Source organism: Esox lucius, chromosome 22 (genome assembly GCF_011004845.1).
Source record: "Esox lucius isolate fEsoLuc1 chromosome 22, fEsoLuc1.pri, whole genome shotgun sequence".
NCBI lineage: Eukaryota > Metazoa > Chordata > Actinopteri > Esociformes > Esocidae > Esox > Esox lucius.
This window is the reverse complement of record NC_047590.1, coordinates 12802278-12812799: the sequence shown is the minus strand read 5'-3', so window position 1 is coordinate 12812799 and position 10522 is coordinate 12802278. Positions and strand designations below refer to the sequence as shown.

Genomic DNA, 10522 nt, shown 5'->3' with positions numbered 1-10522 from the left:
TCCACACCCTCTTTTTCCACAATGTAACTCAATGAAATACATATTGCCCTATACAAAAAAAACTATTATATACGTGGCAGTGAATGTGTTGTAGGAAATGTTCAGGAGACTCTATAGATTGATTATATGCAAAGAAATTAAGGAGCACTGTGTATTTGCAATTGTTGCTGGTGTTTTACCCCGCCCATCCCATTGGCCACAATGTAACTCAATGGATATGAAATATATATTGGCCTATAAATAAAAAACTATTCTATACGCCGCAGTGAATGTATTGTAGGAAATGTTCAGGAGACTCTATAGATTGATTATATGCAAAGAAATCAAGGGGCACTGTGTGTTTGCAATTGTTGCTGGCATTTTACTCTGCCCATACCATTGGCTTCATTCCAAATTTCTGAATAGCTGCCAATTTAGATCCATTATTCCTTTTGTTAATGGAGGTGATAATCACCACTTGTTGATTACTTAACAATTCAGCCAATGATCTAATGTAGCTGTCAATGACTTATATTAACTGGTCATTAGCCTGTTGTACCACCTTTAGAGCCCCGGTGGTCCAGTACCTCCTTCCAGACGGTAACAGAGCAGATGTCTTGGATGTCCTTATGTAAGATTAGGGTCAGGATATCAGCACCTGAAATACACTAGACTTTCTAAGAGCCATAGTGCAAGAGAAAATTACTGCATGATCACATTATGGCAGCCTAACCTTCTTGTAATAATGTACATAGAATAATTTTTTCATGGCGTTCACCATCTGCTAAATACGTTCTAACATTAATGCAATAACCTTTTTTCTGATAATTAATATTAAATAGAACATCTCATGTTGTTTTGAATTAATTAATTAATGTTATCTCCAAATAGGAATGCTTTAGCAAACAAACCCACATAAGGACCACAACTACCTCCATCTTCCTGAGCTTTGAAATTCCCACAAAGATGATAAAATTCATATTTCAGAACAATGTCCACAACCTTTGCATGTTAAGCCAAATACTGTAACGCCAGATACTTACTAGTGGGTGAAGTATGCCCTGCAGTTTTTTCTCATACTGTTTTAAGGAGTCCATGTCAGGCTGACCATTGATGGGGATCTGGTTGTAGCTGATGACGCCACCATTGACAGCACCTTGTAAATTATTTGAATATTTCAGGTTAAACAGTGGATATTTGTAATCGTGGATTATATTGAACTTATTACTAGTAAGTAAAGAAATGACCTTAAATTATGAGAGCTTACAATTTGAACCCCAGCACAATGAGGTCTTGTTGTACCGATTACCTGTATTTCCTCAAACAAAGTGTCCTTGACCAGGGTAGCCATAATTGGCATCTCAAAATCATTGCTCAGATGAATCTTTTCGGCCACTGCTCATAGCCCTGGACGTCTCCTTTCCGTAAATCACATCCAGATCCCATGCTTGGGTTTCATACTCCAGGGCCAGTAGTTCTTGGTAATTGCCTGGGCGATGGATGGGTTGGCTTCAAGGTTGTTACCAGGAATGATCAGACCTACTATGTCTGGGACGAAGCCTCTGGGTAACACCTCCCCACAAACATCTGCCATCAGATGTGAAACTCTTGCTCCAGGAGTGGACATGAAGAAATAAGTACGCTGACCAATCGTCGTCATCTTCTTCTCTTAAATTAAGGGCTGATCGCATCCATTGAAGGTGCATATATCGCCACCCACCTTACCGGAGTGTGAGGCCGCTCACGGCCTGCCTTTCCTACATCCTCCCACTCAGACCTGTAGCCCTGAGAAATAAACATTCAGTCTTAGCTACCATCTCAATCCCCTTCCCGCCCCCAACAACCCCTCTACATCCCACTTCCTACCCTCCCCTATAACCTTCTCATACAACCTTTCCCTCTCAACATCATACTGTTCACAATACATAAACACATGTTCAACCGTTTCCTCTACTTAACACCCATCACATAGCCCTGTTTCATGTTCACCTATGACCTTCAATGATGCGTTCAGTCCTGTATGTCCTAACCATAGTCGACACCACATCACCTCTTCTCTCCTACACCCCATATTCCTTACCCCGACCCTCACTGTCCGCTGCACCCCATAATACCCTCTCCCCTTCCTGCTACCATCCCACTTCCTCTGCCTACAGTCAACACCAAACCCCTTTATCAACAGTTTAATTTCCCCCCGTCCTAACGGTACCTGTACACCCACCCCCTCCTTCCTACATGCACTACTAGCCAACCTTTCACCCCTTTGGTTGCCCTCCACACCAACATGAGATGGCACCCAGCAGAACCGAACCACCACACCCATCCTCTCCATTCCCAACAACAACACCATCATCTCCACCAACAAGTCACCTCTGTCTGACCTTCCAGTCTGTAAGCTGCCTAACACCGCCGCTGAGTCAGAAACACACCACCACTCTCAAGGGTCTCACCTCCTCCATTCACCTCAACCCAAGAATCATCTCCACCATCCCTACCGTTTAGACAGACACCTGGTCTGTCAGTATCTGAGCCGTCTCTACACTAAATTCCAGCACATACACCCCCACACCAACCCTTACACTCTCCAGATCCTTTCACCCATCTGTATATATCTGTAGAAACGTGTAGTACTCCTCACCAACATACCTTTCCACACATCGACCCATGCACCCCTCATCCCACTCCTTCCTTTCCTCTAACAAACTGACATCCACCCCTGGCTTTTGAAACAACCAATGCGGAACATTGCCCAGTGTGACTGTAGGCCCTACTTCCCTCTCAGTTAACCCATACACCTCCACCAACCTCTCAATCATCCACCCAAACACCTTTACGTTGCCCACTTCCCTCTCAGTTAACCCATACACCTCCACCAACCTCTCAATCATCCACCCAAACACCTTTACGTTGCCCACTTCCCTCTCCCAGCTGTCAGCCACAGCCTTGGTTGCTGGATGCCCCTTCACACTCCCCTTTAATCTGACCCAGTATGCCAGTTTATCTCGCCTCAGGACCAGCGGCATCTCCCCAACTTCCCCTTGCAAGGCCTCAACAGATGTTGTCCTAAACGCACCTACACACAGCCGTAATGCTGTCGTCTGGGCCACATCTAGACATTTCAACACGGATTTAGCTGCATACCAATACACAAAACACCCATAGTGTAAAATTGACCTAATCAGCATCTGATACATACACACCATAGTACGTCTATCCGCTCCCCAATCATACCCTACCACTGCCCGCATAAGGTTCATAGCCCTTCGACATCTCACAGCAATATACAGTGGGGCAAAAAAGTATTTAGTCAGCCACCAATTGTGCAAGTTTTCCCACTGAAAAAGATGAGAGAGGCCTGTAATTATCATCTTAGGTACACTTATTCAACTATGAGAGACAAAATGAGAGAAAAAATCCAGAAAATCACATTGTAGGATTTTTCATGAATCTATTGGTAAATTATGGTGGAAAATAAGTATTTGGTCAATAACAAAAGTTAATCTCAATACTTTGTTATGTACCCTTTGTTGGCAATGACAGAGGTCAAACGTTTTCTGTAAGTCTTCACAAGGTTTTCACATACTGTTGCTGGTATTCCTCCATGCAGAACTTCTCTAGATCAGTGATGTTTTGGGGCTGTCGCTGGGCAACACAGACTTTCAACTCCCTCCAAAGATTTTCTATGGTGTTGAGATCTGGTGACTGGCTAGGCCACTCCAGGACCTTGAAATGCTTCTTACGAAGACACTCATTCGTTACCCGGGCAGTGTGTTTGGGATCATTGTCATGCTGAAAGACCCAGCCACGTTTCATCTTCAATGCCCTAGCTGATGGAAGGAGGTTTTCACTCAAAATCTCACGATACATGGCCCCATTCATTCTTTCCTTTACACGGATCAGTCCTCCTGGTCCCTTTGCAGAAAAACAGCCCCAAAGCATTATGCTTCCACCCCCATGCTTCACAGTAGGTATGGTGTTCTTTGGATGCAACTCAGCATTCTTTCTCCTCCAAACACGACGAGTTGAGTTTTTACCAAAAAGTTATATTTTGGTTTCATCTGACCATATGACATTCTCCCAATCCTCTTCTGGATCATCCAAATGCTCTCTAGCAAACCTCAGATGGGCTTGGACATCTACTGGCTTAAGCAGGGGAACCCGTCTGGCACTGCAGGATTTGAGTCCCTGGCGGCGTAGTGTGTTACTGATGGTAGCCTTTGTTACTTTGGTCCCAGCAGGTCATTCACTAGGTCCCCCCGTGTGGTTCTGGGATTTTTGCTCACCGTTCTTGTGATAATTTGACCCCACAGAGTGAGATCTTGTGTGGAGCCCCGGATCGAAGGAGATTATCAGTGGTCTTGTATGTCTTCCATTTTCTTATAATTGCTCCCACAGTTGATCATCAAACCACATCCCAAGGTACTTGAACTCTGACACCCGCACCAATTCCTACCCATATAGACACAATCTCACCCATTCAACCTTTCTCCTAGAATACAACATAAAACATGACTTGGCCACTGACATTCTGCGCCCCCAAGTCAATGACCACACCTCCTCCCCTATAACTGCTTCCTGTATTTTCTTCATTAACCAGTCCACATTCCTTCCTCTTTTCCACATTGCCCCATCATCGGCATACAAAGCCACCCCTGTCCCTTGACCCACTGCCCCAAACATGTCATCGATCATCACCACAGACCACACTGGGCTGACCACACTCCCCTTGGGCGTGCCATTAACAACCTCAAACTACCTGGACAGGACCTCCCCCACCTTCACCTGGAACACCCTTCCAAACAAAAAACTAAAAATCCAATTATACAGCCTACCTGCTACACTTGACACTTCCTACAATACATTCACTGCGGCGTATAGAACAGTTATTTTTTATAGGCCAATATATATTTCATATGCATTGAGTTGCATTGTGGCCAATGGGGTGGGCGGAGTAAAACACCAGCAACAATTGCAAATACACAGTGCCCCTTGATTTTTTTGCATATAATCTATCTATAGAGTCTCCTGAACATTTCCTACAATACATTCACTGCGGCGTATAGAATAGTTTTTTTTTTTATAGGCCAATATGTATTTCACATCCTTTGAGGTACATTGTGGCCAATGGAATGGGTGGAGTTAAATGCCAGCAACAATTGCAAATACACAGTGCACCTTGATTTCTTTGCATATAATCAATCTATAGAGTCTCCTGAACATTTCCTACAATACATTCACTGCGGCGTATAGAACAGTTTTTTTTCTATAGGGCAATATATATTTCATATCCATTGAGTTACATTGTGGCCAAAAGGATCTAGGATGGGTGGAGTAAAATGCCAGCAACAATTGCATATACACAGTGCCCCTTGATTTCTTTGCATATAGTTATTCTACCGACTCTCCTGAACATTTCCTAGAGTACATTTCTACAATATACACTAAGCAAAGTGTCAAAATCGATACATTTAATATTATTAAAATCGCGTTTTACCTCGGACTTCTATTTTGAAGGCAAAATCCGAAAACCGGAAATCTTATTGTTGCTACGGAATCTCTAACGTTGCCAACATCATAGACATCATATATAAAGGGTAGACGTCTCATGGCGCAGTCACTTCCGGCATCACCGGTGGCCAGCTTGTCACAGGCAGGCTTCCTGGCGGGCTCTGTGGTTCCTGATGTAAGGTGAGTGATCAGCACTAACACAAATACTCTTATCTCGCTGAAACCTTGACGGATTTACAAACGGTTTGGTTTCTTACAGACGTTATTAATGTGGCTATAATTCTGAATGCTTGAAAATGTTGAAATTGCAGCTTTTCTTTTCTAAAAACGTCTTAATCGTGCAGCATAGTTGTATCACGGCTACTTGTTATCAAGGCAGATATCACAAACGAGCTGTTCGATTATAAAGGTTTTACTGACACCAATAACGACTTTATGACAACTAATCTTTTGTCTAAATTACAATATTTGTGGATGTGGTTGTAGTTATTTGCTGGCTAATAACAAGCTTTGAGTGAGAACTATGGCAGGTAACGTTACAGTTTAGATGCTAACCAGCAAAGTTTAACATGATTTTCAATCAGGTTGTTTCCTGTGCTGCTTGAAGGACAGCAATATGTCCTGACCTACAGGTTCAGCCAGGACCACTTGGAGCTTCTCTTCAACTCCATCAGAGCATCTGGTAGGGTTCATAATTTATATTTACCAGCCGCAACACTAAGCGACACTGTCCGCAAATGCTTGTATTGTTTTCAGTTTGTCGGTCCATATGTTTTTTTACTTTTGGTAACGTGTTTTCTGAAGACATACAACCCTAAGACATACAGTGTCACAAACCATTTTGAGTATTTAGAAAAATGCCTGTGTTTGACTATTTGTTTGCAGAACTTATCAGCACTGATACAGTCTGAATTGTATGATAATGTAATTCAACCTATTTTATGTGGCAAGATCATTCAGGAGTGGCTAGTTCTAATTAGTCTTTTTTTGTAAAAATGTTTTAAGCATAAAACATTTTAAAGCATGTATTGAATATCTGTGTACTATCTTTTGAATTTTTTAAAAATGTTTTAATTTTTATAAACGATGGCTGGTATAACAACCCTAATGCCTGCCAGTTCAAGTACATCTTTAGGATGTTAAGCTGATGGCCCGGTGTGGGGTTGTTAAACCATGCAGAGGCAATGTGACGGCACAGGATCACACAGAGTCCCTACCAGCTGTCATCGACACCTCTACAAGCCTGTCAGCTGTAGATGTGTCCTCTGCAGCAGGAGGAGAAGCTCTTCCATCCCCGTTTGCTGACATTCCTGCCCTAGTACATGATCACAGCTCCCTTCCCGTCCACTTCGATGGTCTTGTGGACAACGCTCTCATGTACATTTCAAGTGAAGGCTAACTGAAAGTCGATTTTTATTTTTTTTTCCTATAACTAAAAGTGCCAATAGTTACAATCTGGGGGAAAACAATCTCACGATTGTCCAAAAAGAGAAGTGTTCCCTAAATTTCCCCATGCTAATTAATGATTATTGTTATGATATTATTACTCAAATTTCAGGATTTGTTGTGCGACAGGCTCTGAAGAAGCTGTCGTGTGATGTCTGCCGTGCCAGCCTGGTGACAGATGCTGCATCTGCCATCAAGGACCAGAGCTACCACCTGTTGACTTTAAAAACAATGGAGGTCTGGTGATTCCATCAGAGGGAACAGTTAGGGTCGTCAGGGCAGCACAGTGGGTCATTCGGCAGTCATCAGGCAGTATCAGACGATGACAGCCCATCAAACTGCTTGAGGTTGTTTACATTGTCTGAAAAAGGATCGGTTCAGAGGATGTTTGTGTTGGGATAGACAGTATGGGATAAACAGCCACCACCATAGGCTGTTAAAAATACTTCTGTCCCTGTTTTTTAAGTTAAGGCTGCACCACATTGCCAGAATTACAAACCTCAGCTTACAGAGCAACAACATGCGACAAACTTAATAAAACTGTCCTTTTCAAAGGGCATTAGCCCAAGGTATGCATTTTCAAGGTACTGTCCTCTTTTACTTCAACAGTAGTGTAGTTCTCTCTACAGCATTTCTTTTTTGGATATTTGTAAAGGGGAATCATGTACCTATTTTTTGTGTGCAAATAAATATCACTTTTATAATAGTTTAAAAATAGAGACTTGTGTAATTATTCCATATTTTTTTTGTAGTCATTCTATATCCGAACCCCTGACATACAAACAAAATATTATACAAGTAGCATCAGTGTTACCTTTCATTTGATTTGATTTCATTATGCTTCTACACGAAGAGGTTGCCACACAGTAAGCATTTTATTGTCAGCATTTTGTCTGACCAAAAGTCTTATGGGGAGTTTCCATAGGGCATTTTACAATACGCATGACCATACATTGGCAAATAATGGTCTAAAGTACTCAATTTCATTCTATATTAATCTGCTTTTGCACACAGCTTCAATACCTGGTGCTAGGGCTCAGTTGTGTTTCTAAAGTCATATCAAGTGACCTAGAGGGCTGAAATGTGGCCAGTTCAGAGATGCTTGTTATCCGGCAGAAAGAAAAAACATGTAATTAAAATAATTTTATTATAATAGTACAAAAGTGTATATGTCTTGTTCCCATTCTGTAGCCTATTTATTGATTTAACATAAATACCTTGTTTGTATATTCATTACACCTACCTGGTTCTGTTCAAGGATATTTTCATATGGAAGTCCATGGTTTTAATGGTTCATATGTATGCAGTGTCATAACCTCATCTCTGACGTTTATAACAAACCAAACCGTTTGAAAATCGGTAGAACATTTTGAAAGTTATGGTTATTTAAAAGTACATGCACCATAAAACACAATGTTGCAAGTGGCCTGTGGCAAGATGGCCACCATGTGCGGACGTCGACCTCCATTCTCAAAATAAGAGACCAACGTATTACTTCAAAACTGACAAAAAAATTGTTTATTAATTGTTTAAGAAAATGTATGACTCAAAACATTGACAACAATTGAAATATGATCATATTTAAGAGTAATTTCAATAAAAAGTGGGTATTAAAACACGTTCCAAGGGCAAAATTCAGACAATGCCAATGACTGAATATGGAATACATACTGCCTCATAGCTCATAAACTATTGAATATTCCACAGAGAAAGCAATGTAGGAAATGTTCAGGAGAATGTGTAGAGTAAGACAAACCTTTCTAATCATGGGGAACGGTGTGCTACATCTAGCAACACAATATTTTCCACACCCACTTTAGGCCCCAAAGCAAAACATTATGAAAGACTGTACATGTACATATTGCCCTGTACAGAGAAAAAAAAACGGTTCTATACGCTGCAGTGAATGTATTGTAAGAAATGTTCAGGAGAGTCTATAGAGTGACTATATGCATAAAAAAAATCAAAGGGCACTGTGTATTTGCAATTGTTGCTGGCATTTTGCTCCGCCCACTATTGGCCACAATGTAACTCAATTGTGAGTTATTCCAAAACTCTTTCAAAAAAAAAAAAAATTATTTATATATATGATCTATATATAAATCGATATAAATGTATTGTAGGAAGTGTTCTGGAGACAGTATAGACTGATTATACCACTTGGTGATTACTTCAGCTCAATTCAGCCAATGACCCAAAGTAGTTGTCAATGACTTACATTGACCGGTCATTATCCTGCTGTACCACCTTTAGAGATATAGGTGAACCCAAAACACTGTTTATAGTTTTATACTTTTTAGATAAAATAATAATAATACATTTCCAACTATTTTAAACAAGTTAATATCTATATGAAAGATATATTCTATTACAAATACATTCAAACCATAGCTTAATTTGAGAAAACATATGTATTTGTCCAAATATCGAAAGATACATGTTTCAATTGAGAAATAGGAAGGCTTGTATTGTATATGAGTATTCAGTAGGGTTTGTGGACTGTAGAAATGCTTGGGTACAGACATAGTCTCAGAGCCCTGTGGGTCCAGTACCTCCTTCCAGACGGTAACAGAGCAGATGTCTTGGATGTCCTTATGTAAGATTAGGGTCAGGATATCAGCACCTGAAATACAACAAACATTCTGAGAGCCATAGTGCAAGTGCACATTATTGCATGATCAAATTATTGCAGCCTAATCTTCTTGTAATAACGTACATGGATGAATATTTTCATGGCGTTCAGCATCTGCTAAAAATGTTCTGACATCAATGCAATAACCTTTTTCTGATAATTCATATAAAATAGAACATCTCATGTTGTTTTGAATGAAGCAATTAATTTTATCTCCAAATAGGAATGTTTATTGTTAAATAAAGTAATAAACTGATAAAAAGTGCAAAAGACATCCGCATGTTTTGTATGCATAAGACTGCAAACAAATCTATAGATGATCAAAGAAACCCAGCCATGAAGCTGAAGTCATAACAATTAAAATGTTCTAAGAAATTACAATCTGGACGGTTGCTGAACAGTGAGCTAGATTTTGCGTAATTTAGTTCAACTGGAAATTACATTACATTTTGCAGTATAGCTAGGTACTTTGGTAGTTGGAATATAATTACATACTGGTATACAAACATTCCCTTTCTTTTCAGAATCATATTCACACATTAAACACTCATTTTATATTTTTACAGATAAAATAACCTACATCTCTAAAGGTGGTACAGCAGGCTAATAACCAGTTAATGTACATGACAACTACTTTAGATCGTTGGCTGAATTGATAAGTAATCACCAAGTGGTGGAATGTGGACAATGGTATGGGCAGAGTAAAATGCCAGCAACAATTGCAAATACACAGTACCCCTTGATTTCTTTTTTGTGTGCATATAATCACTTTTTTTTACAGTCTATGCTCTATAGTCTCCTGAACATTTCCTACACTACACTTTTACAATATACTCTAAGCAAAGTGCCAAAATAGATTCATTTAATTTGAATAATATCACGTTTTACTGCAGACTTTAATTTGGAAGGCAAAATCTGAAAACCATAAGACTTATTTTTGCTATGGAATCTCTAATG

At 40.2% G+C, this 10522-nt stretch overlaps 1 protein-coding gene across 2 annotated transcripts in view; it reads right to left on the bottom strand.

Annotated features, from left to right (window-relative positions):
• Positions 1–8998: 8998 nt before the first annotated feature.
• The window catches only part of LOC117593725, a 48289-nt gene continuing 46765 nt past the window's right edge, over positions 8999–10522 (bottom strand). The window contains exon 10 of one of the 2 annotated variants that reach the window (XM_034289629.1): positions 8999–9556. The gene's annotated coding sequence lies outside the window, so the exon portion shown is untranslated. The remainder of the gene's footprint in view (positions 9557–10522) is intronic. The other variant, XM_034289631.1, reaches the window with a different exon arrangement.